Here is a 15335-nt window from a genome sequence, read left to right on the forward strand (position 1 = left end):
TACGGGCCAGTTTTTGGATTTCCCCGTTTTACCCCTATACACTTTCTATATAAAAGATCCTCCGCCGTCTAACGGGCACTCTACAAAGCGACCGCGGGCATTGATTTTGGGGAACGGATTAAATGTTTCACCTCCCACCAACGACCACCTTATTATTAAAAAAGTTCGTTTGACGGGGTGATCAAAATAATTATCCCCTCTCAAGTTTTTGTTTGTTTTTCCTGGTTTTCCCTAAAGTTTCCTATATAAGCTCCATACATCTTGTACCATTTTAATCTCATTTTTCAATGTAACTTTGGACGAACAATATTATTTTTTCCGGGTATGTCGCTCAAACGAAAGTTGTTTAACTCTAGAAGAGAAAATAAATGTGTTGTAAGATTTAGTAAAAACCAAAACGAACCATCGTTAACTACTTGCCGAAAGGTTTGTTCTATTTTTCTAATAATAGATGATAGTATGATGATAATTTTACCATAAATTATTATTGTTATGAATAAATGTGATGATTATTATAAAAATTATTAATTAAGTCAATAATATGTAGTTTTTTGATAATTTTTTTTGGATAATTAAGAAAAACTTGATGCATATCGTATAGCTGCAATAGGGTGAAGGGACCAGTAATTGACTGGGCACCAGTAATTGACATACCAGAAATAAACTGGCATTATAAGGGATATGACCCGTTTTTAGTGGTGATTCTTTCAATTTCGTTATTGAGAAGCCTTTGGGCAGCAGTTCCAGAAAAATATTAATTATTGGAAGGTTCCTTGGTATCAGTGGAAGGTTATTTGTGTTAAAAGTTCAAAATCAAGGAAAAAACAAGCCGTTGCTAAGGAGGATTGATAAGAAAATAATTTTCCTTTTTTCTTATTTTTCGTTTATTTGTTCATATATTCGTGTGGTTATCAATGTTCTGTTATAATTAGTATTACTTGTAGATTTCATTTATGTAGTTTTTTTTTTAATTATAAGAAGCATTGAGCATTAAAATGGGGCTGTCAATCACTGGTCCTTGAAACGGCAATCTGCCCAGTAATTGACATGTATGTCAATTACTAGTCCTACAGCTTTTTTGTTTGAGACCAGTGATTGACTTCCTGGGAAAATGATAAGATAGGTTGATAAATTTTATTATAATTAAAAATTCAATACATTGTAAAATAAAATCATTGATAAAAATCGGCAACATAAAATAAATAGTAAAACTTCCAACAAAATGTGTTTAAATTAATGAATTAGCAAATGTACGCCTTATTTCAAGAGGGCATGCAGAATGATTATTCTGTAGAGAACAACAATGTATGAACAACAAACTGGAACAGTCGTGATCGCCGAACAGCTTCCGAGGCCTACGTGACTGATAAAAACGACGCCCACGTAACGGAGTTGGAAAATCTCTCATTCTCCCTCAGTTTTGGGTCCTAGCCACATGACAAAGAAGAAAGGGAGGAAATAGCTAAACCATAGAATTCCATCAAAGAAAACGGCCAGAGGAAAAATGAAGCTCCCTCAAGAGAAGTACCAGGTGCGAAATCAAACATACGTGGAGAGTTGGTGACTTTGTGATGTTTGTGATGTTACCGGTAGTACAGTTGTGTAAGGGTTGATCGTCAAAAGCTGCATAAAAAAGGGTAAGGTTGAAAAAATATTAGATTATTTAGGTTTGCCTATTTAAAAACTGATTGTAATTAATTATGAATAAGACTAATTTTTGTTATAAATCTAATTGAAAAAGTGATTTATTTAGATTTAAAAGTGATTTTGAATGCATACCTTATGTCGTTTCATGAATATATTTGTATGTCAATTACTGGTCCCACCCCATGTCAAACACTGGTACCACCGAAAATTCGGTATGTCAATTACTGGGTCATTGACATATTTTCAAAAAAAATCATTTTTGGTTGACATAAAGATCGAATTTACTGCTTTTAAAATATTAATAAAATAAAATACATCCTACTGGAGCGGTACAATTTTATAACCTACACCTGGAGCCAAAATAACGGAAGTTATTCTATCTTAAACTCGAATTTTTTCTTAAGCAGTCAATTACTGGTCCCTTCACCCTAATTATGCAATTATGCACGTTTTCAAATCTATTAATAATAAACAATTTTTAAATAGATGTTTGGAAAAAAAACAACATATTTTTTCATTATGAAACTTGCCAACCTCCTTCTAACGGCCACCTCCAAACAGCGGCCACTTTGCTTTCCCTCCGCCAGTGTCCGTTATTGAGAGGTTCGACTGTAATTAAAAAAAAAAAAAAAAAAATAGTACCGGATGTGACGCATTACTAACTGAATGGATTTTTCTTTTTGTAGTACAAAAAATGGGTAGCAGCTCGTGGAGAAAATAATATTGCGTAATTCAGTACCTCGGAGGAGTACATTTTTTTTCAAAATTTATTTTTCTAATGTTTCTAATACAAAATTATTACTTTTATTACCCAACCATCTGTTACTTATTATCCACCAAAGATTTAAGTAGAATAACTTTAACTTCCGTGGGCTTATAAGTAAGGAAAAACCGTGAAAAAACTCTTTCATTTACTCTCCTGTAAAAAATTTAAAATTGAACAGTGTTGTGTACCTGCGAGGTACTGAATTTCATAAATATGTACATTTAAATTTCACATTTTCCTTTTTAATTTATTTTTTCCCGTACGAAATTTAAAATTTCCTCGGGATAAAACAGAATCATGGAAATAATAATATTTTTTGAGAATTAAAAACAAAAAAAAAATGTTAAAAATATAAAAGAGAAAATTATAATTTCCCAGTACATGAAAAATTCATTTGAATAAATTTGAAAATAGGGAGAGACCCTGAAAATGAATATTGAACTCCCGACTATACCTTGTAAATTAAAGTTTTTCCTTTCATCCAGTTTTTCCAAAATGCTAATAATTTATTCAGTATTTGTGAAGGAAATTTTTACATCAACAAAAAAATTTTACGTAGTGTTATGCTTACTGTATTATGCTGTTACCATCTCAGACAGGCTTCAGTCTATGATGAGGGTTAGACAAGTGTGTACGGTTGGGGGGAGGGGGATGCTGAATAATTTGAGGACAAGAAGGAATGAGTGTGGAATTTTTTTGGTAACTAGATCAGGAGGCTAGATCTGGGATGATAGGATTGTGTGGTTCGATATATGTATAAGGTAGCAAATGGGTTAATAGTGTTCAGGATTTTGGATTTTAGGTTCGTGCTATTTGTCAAGTATTGAGGATTATCTGGCCTCTTCTTGGGAGTGAGATTGGAGCGTTTTTCAAGTAAGCGTACTATCAATTTATATCACTAGATGCCTTATCTTCGGCTAAGTTGAAGGTGATTGTGGTTTAGATAAGTTGATTGGTCAGCCATGTTGACCGTTGACCTGCCGAGTTTAGGCATGGAAAAGTGCTTTCTGGTGTCCTTCTATTTTCGCTAGGATAGGCTAAATAAGAGAGAATGAAAAGCCAAAGGATAACTTTAAAGAAACAGAAAGATTGAATTTGAATATTTGGGGAGTCACTAGCAGATATGATTCCATTGCAACAGCCCTAGGTGTCATACTCTGTCAAAGACTTAGGAGAAATATACAGGAAGACACCCGGGCAGGTACTGTTTCAGTTCTAGGAAGGTAGCAGTAATGACCATTTCACGTTACGTCTCCTGGATTGTCGAAAGCCGTATGCGGGTATGCAGTTTAGTGTTTCAATTTCATTTTTGGAGGCGAAGCTGTTGAGGTTGTAAGAACTTTTGTGGTTTCGGTGTCTGAAGAAAATTTCAACAGGATGGAAAAAGTAGATGGTTTGTAGAACTGTATTGCATTTAAGTAGGAGTGGCCAAACTTTTTTGATCATGGACCACCCCTATATAATTTTTCGAAATCTCCATTGACGCCCCCATAAAAGTAATTATCAGTTAATTAAAAATAAAACTATCTACTAGGTACTGTGTGTTTTGTACATTTATTTTATGATTTTAAACATTTATTAAAGTAATTTTACATTGTGTAACAATAATTTTATGAAAAATATCTTCTTCTTTTTTTAAATCTTTTATTGGAATTTACCACTACAACGGTTGTTGCAACAAGCAAATATGGTACCTGATAAAAAGACTACGTGAAAATCACGAGTGGAGAAGGCACCGAGTGGTGTCACTCCAGTAACGGCTCTTGCTATACTGCTCTCATGATAAGAGTAGATCACGAGGCCATCTTCTCTTCAATCTTCTTAGAGGATTACCTGGTAATGTGGAGGAAGATAGGTGTTCTATGAGAGGGTTAGGATGAGCTGCTGTAGAGTGGAATGATATTTGAGAAAACGAGTGTTAGCTAGATCTGTAATGAAAGGGATTTTGAGGTCATTATGGATACTAAAAAATATCTTAATGTTGAAATTCAAATACCCTAATATTTATTAAATAATAAGTAAAGAAACTACAGTATTGGTTCTTAATTAATGAGATAGGTGTGCCTGGTGTTTCTTTGCAAGGTTCCGCTATATTGGGTTCGAAATTGTTTTTCCTTTGACCCCAATCGACCCCTACTTTTGTTAAATAGACCCCTGGGGGGGTCTATATTGATCACTGTTTGGCGACCTCCGCATTAAAGGGAGGTGTCCAAAAACGGTACAGATCATAGCTAGGACTTTTTGGGGAGAGGTAATTAAGAATTAATCTTGTGACCTTTTTTTTTTCTGGAGCTAAAAGGATAAAGAAGAAGTGGAAGAATGTCAAATTCATTACTGATGTTGAGTGTCATGTATGTCTCAAAGAGAAGTGAGTGAAAACTGAGGGAGAGAGAGAAAAGATGCTGATCCGATCTTTATCATCGTCGGTTTTGGCCCAAGTACCATCATTGAATTGGTGAGAAGTGTTTTTTTTTTTTTGTATTTTCTTGGTGACTGTCCAAGAGAGAATTGTCTTCCCTTGTTAGTACGTTCCGGATTGGTCGTTGTAGTTGCTCTTTAGTGAGTTATCTTGTCAGTTGATAGTCTTTTATAGGTGGGGGTTATCTAGCATGGTGCCAATGGGGTTTTCGCTCGACGTTTCCACGGTAATAGTAGAGAGAGAGAGGCTGAGACAGGGGTGAGCGATCAGGGTTACAGTTCTGTGGGTAGTGTGTGTTACGTGTAGTAAACCATATACGTCGTCATGGCTGATTCCCTAATACTTTATGGTGGTTCTGTCGATTTCTTCTCCACTTTTAACCTTTCAAAGTGAACAGGTACCTGAAGTTGACAATTTTTTGCCAAAATTTTCAAGTTTCAACAAAATTAAATTATTTGATCTGCGATGTGTGCAGGTCGTCTGAGTGTTCACTCCATACTTAAAAAACTGTGGCTGTGTCATGGACATGGCCGTGTGTTGTACGTGAATACGCTACTGGCTCTTCAGGGCAAGTATTAAGCAGCGGTAAGTGTTAGTAAGTTAGCTTTAATGAGCGCAGAAACCATAGACTATCACACACATCACACTTATGTCCGAATGGATTGTTGAAAAAAACGTCGTAGTGAAACGTGCACTAGCTGCTGCCCAATGTGTCTTCATAATCGACAATCGAACACAATCTATGCCTTTACAGCCCGTTGTCGATGTAGAAGTGATTTCATCATCCAACTTGCATAATTTCAACCGGCCCCAGCTGCAGATGTGACTGACACCGTCGTTGATCTGGTCGGCCGCATTCATTCTTTTACGTTCCCGGCACAGCTTGACTCGGTCATATGGTGTTTTATGATTACCATTCGATTGTTCTTGAGAAGCCCTTTCCAACCGTATACTGTATCTCTGTATTTGGTTTTGGCTTTTCGACGCGTATAGGCCGACATTATATATTTTTGATAATATTTTTTTATTCTAACATCTTATTATATTCGCTGTCCTGTCACTATTTTACACTAATGTTTTACATACAATCGATAGATTGTGACGACAGCTGACGATTAAAACTTAAACGAACATCTTAGCTACTCCGAGTCAAAAGTTATACCAATTGCAAATCTCGATACGCAGCAAAATTATCTCAAAATGGCGGCGCTTCCCCCTCCACTGCGCGCGATGCGTCACAGTCCTCGCTTATCGTAATGAATTCTTTGATCCTTTAGCTATCCAGTGGTCTAATTTAATTTTGGATGTAGACGATAGATTCGAAACTATAATGCCAAACTGTATCCCCCGATTTTGTTATCATTAGGTTTTTTGGATTGCCACCATATGATTCAAATTTAAAGACGTATTCACGTCAAGAAATAATAATAATTCCAGGCTTGATTGATAAATGAAAACGAAATTGATGCTGTGGTAAAACTTTGAATATAATTTTATTTAAAACCCACGGGATTATTTTATTTATTCAAGGATACCACAAGTTACTTTGAAGGTGTACCCCACCAAAGGACCATTATTTAGTTTTTAATGTGTGTGTGTGTGTGTGTGTGTGAATTGTTGACTTGGGAATTGTTGACTTGTGTGTGTGCAAGTGTAGACTGATTTAGGAGGCCAAACCGGAAGGATGGTGTACGCCCGCCCCAGTAGTGGTGGGCGGAAATGCTTGCGTAGAAGAAAGGGGAAGAAGAACTCTGCGGTCTGTCTGGGTCAGTGTGGAGATCCCTTTGGGGGAGTCAAAAGCGTTTGTTATTGAACATTTTCTACTGCTCCTTAACTCGGTCGTTAACTGGTTCTTGTCTTTGTGGAAGAGATGCGGCTTTATACCAGCTGGAGGCAGCAGGAAAGATGGACGATGAGGAAGCAAGGAAAATAGCTGTTGACCTCCATTTGCTGCCTCCAGGGTTGTAGCCATCATCCCCGCTTTATAATATACCCTCTCAAGAGTTGTTCCCTTTGAATATATTCTTAATTTCACGTATTTGTCATTTCACTATTTGCGCGTTAAACGGCAAGATTAATAGCGTCAATATTGAATTTCACTGTAAATATCATTTTGAGTTCGAAATAGGTTTTTAAATTCTATTTTAGAAAATAGTCACCTGTGCGAGAAAGAGAGCACAATATATCACGATAAAAACACAGGAAGGTGGAGCTCCTTGTTTTGATGGGGTCCTGCCAGAGAACAATCAAACTTTTAGCAATCTAAAAGCTCCTTACACAGGAAGCTGGAGCTCCATGTTTTGATTGGGTCCTGCCAGAGAACAATCGTAACTTTTAGCGATCTAAAAGTTTCTTACTATGTATCCAATCATGTCATCCAAAATGACCTAAAGTAAACAAACTGAGATACCAAAATCTTCATTTTACTCTGTCCCCACATCATCGGATCCTGAATCCTTCCTGGCAGCTCTCTAAGACGCCTTAAACGCCAAAGATAAAGATTTAAGGACTTATCTAATGGAGATTTGATGTGAATTAAGCGATCCTTAAAAAAAAGAAAAGAAGAACCTAGACAAATTTTTTAATGGAAGATACTTAACGGGTACCATTCATCACAGAATTATGTCCGCACCATTTTCCCAATAAGTAATAGATTGGTGGAAAATAGAAAATTTTATTTTTTGTCGAAGAGTAGAAGATTAATTATCTTCCCTTTCCGCTGTGTCACTTAAAAAGACGGTAGTGGTCGTTTTTAGGTTCTAGAAATAACCCTTTTATTAGGGCAGTTTTCCGTCTTTCTGAAAGTCTTATTAAGATGAATTTCCCTTGGGAAATATTTTCAGATAAACATTACATTGATGCAATCTAAAGAAAATTCTGAGAACTGATTTTCAAAATTCAAAAACACATCCGATTGGTCGTGTCGGTTCAAAAAGCTTATTTCCCAGGTGCTACCTAAATAAAATATCAAATTTTATTTATTTTGAATTACGTAAGCTGGCTTGACAGGAACAGGAAAGAACTCCATGCTCGCTAAGCTTCGCTGGACCAAGTATTTGCCAGCTTTGCTAAGTCCCGCAAAAGTGATTAGTATAAGTGTAAGTTCACATAGAGATATTTATTATATTCGATGTCCAGCAATAAAGCTTTAAAGACAAAAACCGGAAAAGCCATTTTGCCACATAGAATAGAATAGAATAGAAAAGAAATTTATTATTCTGGGACAATTTCCCCTAAGAATAAACACAGGTACAGATAGAGACCTTAATAGTTTGGCCTGTGATTAAACAGAAAATAAATAAATAAATAAGTATTTACAAAAAGTGAAAATCAAAATAACAGCAGAAATTAAGGAAATAAATTAAAACAATTAGAATTTCGGAGGAAGCTGAATAGAGAGGAGCTAACTGAATAGAAGGGATTTAAAGATAGATATGGTAGGAGCACGGCGGACAGATGATGGCAAGGAGTTCCAGAGAGAGGTAGCACGTATTAGGAAGGATTTGTCAAAGGATGAGGCACAGTGAGAGGGAATATAGAGTTAGGATGAGCGAGATCTAGTGTTACGGGAATGGATGGAGGATTTAAACTTAAGGAGTTGAAAAATATAGGAAGGCCTTTGAGTCTGGATGACTTGAAAAAGGAAAGAAGCCAAAACATATTGGCGGCGATAGACAGGAAAAAGCCACTTCAACTCATCGTAGCGGTGCGAAATGCGAGTATTTCTGGGGAATGCTGAAAATAAATCTTATGAAGCAGTTCATGAGGCGCTTGAGCTTAGCTTCAATATCACCAGAAAGACCGCCATACACTAAGCAACCCATAGTCGAAATGGGGGAATATAAGAGAGGAAACTAGGAGTTGCCGGGTCTTAATTGGAAAAATGGTGTCAGGGAACTATTAAACTGCTTCAGGATATGGATGGAACGACGAGAGATTTGGGAAACATGGTTTTCCCAAGATAGGTTTGGGTCAAAAGTGATACCAAGGTTTTTCACAGAGGAACAATATTTTATTAGGATATTATAGAGGAAAAGATTAGGAAGAGGAGCCAATGATTTAAGGAGTGGGTTGGAGCCAATAACAATAGCTTTGGTTATTGGGTTTTCATACGTACGGGTTTATCCTGTTTTATTGAGAAGTTTAGTCGATTTTTTTTTTTTAAACTTCCTATGACGTCACGTAGTTCTACTACATTTTCTCCTGGTAACTCCTAGAGTTCAGCTCTCGGAGTACAATGATCTACCTGTGTAGAGTTATTAATATGGATTAAATATATTTATATGTAACATTCAAAAATTCGAAGAAAATTAGTCTGAATTTCCATCTTACCAACAAGGAACTTCTTTGGTTTTTACTGTATTTTCTGGGACTTAATAATTAAAAGAAATAGCTCAAGTTGATAGTTCCAAGGTGCAGAGTTCATTTAATTTTTATTTAAAATAAGTTAATTTTAATAAATTATTTCAAAGAAATTTTGCACATCTCTCGTCACTCTCACAACTTTTAGTTTAATAATTATTGTAAAGTAGTTAATTAGATAAAGTTATCAAAATACTCAGTTATCTAATTGGTTAAATTCAATTAACTATTTATATTTACTTAGTAATAGATCAATTGCTGAGTAGTAAATAAACATTGTAAGCAATAAATGTTAGTTTATAGACAAAGCTTCTATTGGTGTAGACTACACTAACAAGAACATAGATACTCCTTTGATTTCAATTGTTGATATATACTAACAGCGTTCTCTATTCAATTCAACTAATCAGAGAAGTTCTTTGTCAATAATATGAGAACAACAAAAGTATCTGTTTTCAGTTCTAAACTTTTCTTAGTTTTTACAAAGATTACAAAGTTTCCATTTATGTCTATTGTATTCACTTCTTTATTTTTATTTCTTCTTACTATCTTTGGGGTTTCTTTTAATAATTCTTTACGATTCTTTGTTTTACAGAAAACGTAAATAATATTCGTTTGTCAAACTTACGTACTTAACACTTTACTTTTTAGTAGAGGTAAGAAAGGAAAAAGTCAAATAGTAAGCTATTTATTTTAATATCGCCCTGTCTAAGAAACAGTTAAGGGGTTGTGACTTCCTAGAGATGATTACTTGGGATAGAAATGATCTAAGTAACCTAGGGACCGCTGATTACTGGAGTGGCACTTGTTACTAGTCTCTTGTTCAAACAAAGAAGATGGAAGAGCTTTACAGATTCCGTGAAGCACTCAACTACCTTGAGGAATTTCCTTGCTTTGCAACAATACAGCAGATTTACGGTATTTGGAGTGGGGTTGTTAAATTCGGTGAGAGAAATTTTTAAATCTATCTCAATCAAGCACTTGTAGGAGAAGTGTGGAAGTTGAAGATAACCGGTCTCCCTATGACAGCTTTGGATGTCTGGCGCTTACCGAACAGGTTCCGTTCCTCGAGAGCGAAGCAAAAAGGATCGTTCTTAATCTTTACTTAAATTTTGCGGGGGCTCCGCACAAACATTTTTAAATTCGTACAAGTTTCTTGTACTTTACGAAGAGCGTTCTGCCAACCTCTACACATAACAATAATACTGAGAGATAGCTACTTCTACACAAGTTTGGGTACCTAGATCTCTACTTACTACAGTTGTCTAACGTGGAACCCTCACATAAAAGACACACTTAATAGACGGTTACGGACTTCACAGGAGACTCTCCCTTGGACCTAAATCCATCCTGACGATGCATGCCCACAAAGCCTTTACATTACTAAACACTGCACTTTACAAAGAACGTTCTAAACACTGAGAGACAGCTACTTCTACACAAGTTTGGGTACCTAGATCTCTACTTACTACAGTTGTCTCACGTGAAATCCTCACATAAAAGACACACTTAATAGACGGTTACGGTCCTCACAGGAGACTCCCCCTTGGATCTAAATCCATCCTGACGATGCATGCCCACAAAGCCATTACTTTACTAAACACCAGTTGGACTAATATGGGCTTCTGGAACAGAATTAAGGGGCTCAGCCAATTCTTCTAGCATTCAACCAGTGCAATCCTTCCAATATAGAGTCCTACACGGAATCTAAACCTTACTATATCTCCAATCATGACCTTGAAGTCTCCCATTCTATGTCAATGAAGTAATCCATACTTGATTTCTAAATTTCCACCTCAATCTAGCGGATCACCCGTTCCCTATATGTCCAATTTTTATCTTATTTCTTATTTTTTTCTTATCTTATCTGTCAATATTTTCCTACAATCTAGAAAGTGTCAGTGCTGGCTGGTTTTCAACCATCAAAATTCAAGTCCAAAGAAAATTTCTTCCGGTTTTCCCAGTTCCTTTTCAACCATAAAAAGAAATTTGGTGTAAAAACTCCCTCAACTTCGTCATACTTACTTTCTACTTCTGTTCTATCACCCAATCATCTTTTTCTAAAATCTACTTATTCGGACTTAAGGTACCATCTAAATGGGTATTTCCTCTTAATAAAATCTGAAATCGATTCGTTAACATGATTGCAACGCTTCTCATATTTAAGGAGAGAAAACAACTTTACTTATACTTTGAACTTACGATCAAAAATAGTCGAGTTAATGCACTTTACGTTAAGACAACTTAGTTGTCATTTTTATCGTATAGTCTTAAACACTGAGCTGTTCTTATTTTTTTTTTATTTCCTGCTTATAAAACTTACTTTTTTTTTTCTTAACAAAGTCTTATCTAAGTCTAAAGTGAGAACTAGAAATAGCATGTACTTTTTTTTTAACGCTTACGTTACTAATAAATGATGTAAGTTTCTAGCATAATGGTGTTAGTTTAAATGCCATAAACAGGTTCAAACTTTTCACCATCAACAAAAGACCCTAATGCCCGTTCAAGACGCGCCCTAACCATATCTACTTACATATTTGTTTTGAAGGTGTGCTTGTGTGTGTATAGTATATATATATAAATGTTCATGTGGTTTTCCAGACTTACTGTGTTCAACGTATCTTGAAAACAACTTCTTAGAAGTTAACTCTCATACTCTTATAGAATAATTGAACACTCTTGAGTGAAGAGATTCAACTAAGTTTTTAGTTAGTTACAGAACTGAGTAGGCGGTTTCTTTATTCAGCGGTGAAACTTTTACATTATCTACTATTTGCAACAACATCTTACTTTATTCTCGTACTCTTTTCCTATTCAAAAACTTAAAAAAAAGTAATAAAATAGCGATTTCAATGCACCTCTGGCCTCTGGACAGTGTTCTCTCGTTACAGACAGCACTACCCTTTACTGGATTGTGAGCTGTTGATTATAGGAACACATCTCAAAATGCTCAAAATGAATTTTTTAACAGGAAAAAAAAATATTCTATTATAAACTGATACAAAGTTAGAGTAAATTTAGCAGAAAAATATAACATTTATTGAGTAATGTGGTACCTTGGCTTGCTATCAAAACTTAAACTGAGGAAAAACCTGCTAATGGATCTTAGAAATAGGGAGATTTGCATCTTTTTCGTGCTGTCAATCTGCACACTGAAGGCCCTTACTTCCTACAGAACTACCTCTTCAGCTGGTTTGGGAATGTAAAAAGGTCCTTAGAACAACTGGTTTGGTATAATAAAGTTCGGGTGGAATGGATGCCGGGTCATGTGGAGATTAAGGGGAATGAAACAGCTGATTAGATGGCCGGGAATGGAGCTAGCACTCCTTTCATTGGCCTGGAACCTGTCGTACGGTTCACGAAGGGTGCAGTTCTTGCGGCTCTCAGAGATTGGATCTGGAGAGAGCATGAAAAGTACTGGGTGATATGTCCTGGGATCAAACACGACAAGAGTATTATGCCCTTCCTGTGTAAACAAAGAACCAAAGTGACACTGGGCTTGGGTAGAAATCAGATTACTCTGATTTTACAGTCTATTAACAGGGGTTCATGCTAGGTTCTGGAAGGATCTGTACAAAATAGGGCTTATCAGTTCGGAACCGTTGTGATGATTGTGTGCCAAGAAGAGGAAGAAACGGCCTCTCACCTGTTGTTATTCGATTGCGTTACAATCGATCGGCTGCGTTACGATATCTTTGGTACCTTGAGATTAAAGGAGATTGTAGCGAAGAAGGAAGTCCAGCCATGATCAAGGTGTCTTACTGCTACACCGGCGTATAGGTCCCCTGTCCTGTGTCTCCTTAAAGACTTTAATATAAATATTTAATGGTTTTAATGGTCATTAATGTCGCGAAGTCTATGTCTATTGTGTCAAAGAGTGAATTAATGTTGTAATAGCGAGGGAACATAAATTGTAATAAGAAGCCAAGCACGTGCTAATAGTAATTGTATGTCTCGTAAGGTACCAAATTATAAGTATTTTTAATATATATTTTGTATGGTCTAAACCACATTATGTGTGTTTTTGTGCAGCTGAATTATCTAAAAATATATGATCATTTTCTATCCAATCTCTGTTAGTATTCTGAGTGTTGGTGGCGTCCCCCAACCTAATCGTAATTCCCATTTTCAGTCTGCTCTCCCAATTTCTTACCTTTTAATATCTTTTTATTTCTATAATTGCTCTTCCCTCCTTCCAGTATTTTTTCATATCTTTGGAATTTTGAGACCAAAAGAGATAGTAGCGCAAAAAGAACTAGTAGGGAAAGTCCTCAACCTCTAGTAGGAGAGATATTGTCTACTAGATCCAAAAAAGGGAGCTGGCACAATAAGCCTCTTTTGGCAGTGGTGCCGTTGAGCATAGGTCTAGTTCTTCTTTCTAGTCTAATCTAATCTAATGTGGTACTTCCGGTACTTCCGATAGAGTTGGAGTTTTCCATGAATTTGAAATTAAACATTTTCTAAGGAAATAATTAGAAAAATTGATATTTACAAAAGACTTGTTATAGCTTACAGCTTTTTTTGGCTTTGAGTCAGTGAGTTCACATTTACACTCAAAAAAAACAGTTAAAACTTTGCCCGGAAATGTATCTCAATACACGTGTACTACAGTGGTGACTATATCGGAAAGTTAACATGATCGCTTGAACTTCCTGTTACCACTCACTAGTGAGAGGAGGTGAAAATACATTGAAAACATTGAACTTTTGTACTCCAATCTTCTTTATTGCTAAACTTTTAACATAATGTTCTAAGAGGAGGACAGTTAAGCCCCGCCCCGCGCTATCCGGCAACCTCTTCTCCACAGTTATAATAGAATTAAATATCCTTACCATAATAGAATTAAAAAGGTAATAACAGGACGTCCTGAAAGAAATAGGGGGAGCACTTTAACTTACTTTACCTCTTTTGTAACTCAGTTAATTATACTTCCTCTTTCTTACAACACTATTTCCGGCTGTATAATTCTTTGTAAATAAGTTGAAATTGAAATATCCATTATGAGTAATGACTTGATAAGGAAGAATAAATTTGAAATAACTAGGATGTACTCTCGCTCGACCTTATTGTTATTGTAGTTCATTTAATTCGATATTCCTGAAACTTGACTCTTTTCTCATGTTACTAACTGCAGACCGGGAGAAGACACGTTCCCTGGGCAGTTATCAGGGAAAATCAAATCTCCAGGGAATCCCTTCGCTTTTCATTGTTAAGAAACACCTGGTGGTTCAGCAAGATGCCGCTCATTGGGGTCTTCCCATCTCTCTTCTGAATAAAACCAAGAAGTTTCGACTAATTAAAAGAAGTCTAAAGCTACACTAGAGCTATTACAGTTAGAACAAGTCCAAGAAAACGAAATTACAATTTTGTAATAAACGAAAAAGAAATTGGTAAAAACAGAAATACATACTTTGAATGAAAACTTGCAAGTTTGTGGGAGTAAAGTAAGAGAAAATTAAGTTGTAAAGAAATCCATCTCGCTTTCACTTTTTTTGTTTACATTCTTTGAAACTTTCTTAGTCACGGCAAAGCTGAGCTTATCTCTACAAAGCTTAATTTGATTTTTTAACTTATCTTTCTTACTAACCTGCATCCCAGTTTAATTCCAACTCTATGTTGCTTCAGCGTTTTCAGTGTTTATTCCATTTTTCTTATTTGTTTTTCACTTTGGAAAACTGTGTGAAATTGGTTTTTAAAAAATGGGTTCATACCATTTTTCCTGACTGTTTAGAACTCTGAAGTGTGGTCGGTAGATTGTTTGTATATGTTTTGAAATACAATCTAAACAACATGTTCGCCAACTTACTATAAAATTCTTTAAAAAATCTTTTTTTTTTTTTTGCTATTTTTACCTGTTCAAAAAATCAGAAAAAGTATTTAAACCAGCCACTCTTAGTGCCGGTATAGGCAGGACAGAAGACACGCCAATCTTAGTAAAAAATATTATAATTATTAATAGTATAAGCCCTGAAGATGATCTAGTTCCTAGATCGAAAGCTTGGCATTATATATTTGACTGAAATGGGCAATATTCTTACTGCATTTTCATTTGTTTTATCTATTTTTGTTTCAGGGCCTGAAGTATCTTCAGTTTAAGAAAAGTATCTTCAGTTCAGATCAGCACAAGTGTATGTAAGTGAC

General features: G+C 35.7%; 1 protein-coding gene across 6 annotated transcripts in view; it reads left to right on the plus strand.

The window, feature by feature from the left end:
* The window catches only part of LOC141450775 (ly6/PLAUR domain-containing protein 6B-like), a 325478-nt gene that overhangs the window by 122787 nt on the left and 187356 nt on the right, over positions 1–15335 (plus strand). For 3 of the 6 annotated variants that reach the window (XM_074121571.1, XM_074121572.1, XM_074121570.1), the window contains exon 2: positions 15268–15326. The gene's annotated coding sequence lies outside the window, so the exon portion shown is untranslated. Of the gene's footprint in view, positions 1–5330; positions 5418–15267; positions 15327–15335 lie in introns of those variants that run through there. The other 3 variants (XM_074121574.1, XM_074121576.1, XM_074121575.1) reach the window with 3 other exon arrangements.

The sequence above is a fragment of the Rhodnius prolixus genome, unplaced genomic scaffold (genome assembly GCF_049639745.1).
Source record: "Rhodnius prolixus isolate KJV_2025 unplaced genomic scaffold, Rpr scaffold_8, whole genome shotgun sequence".
Classification (NCBI taxonomy): Eukaryota; Metazoa; Arthropoda; class Insecta; order Hemiptera; family Reduviidae; genus Rhodnius; species Rhodnius prolixus.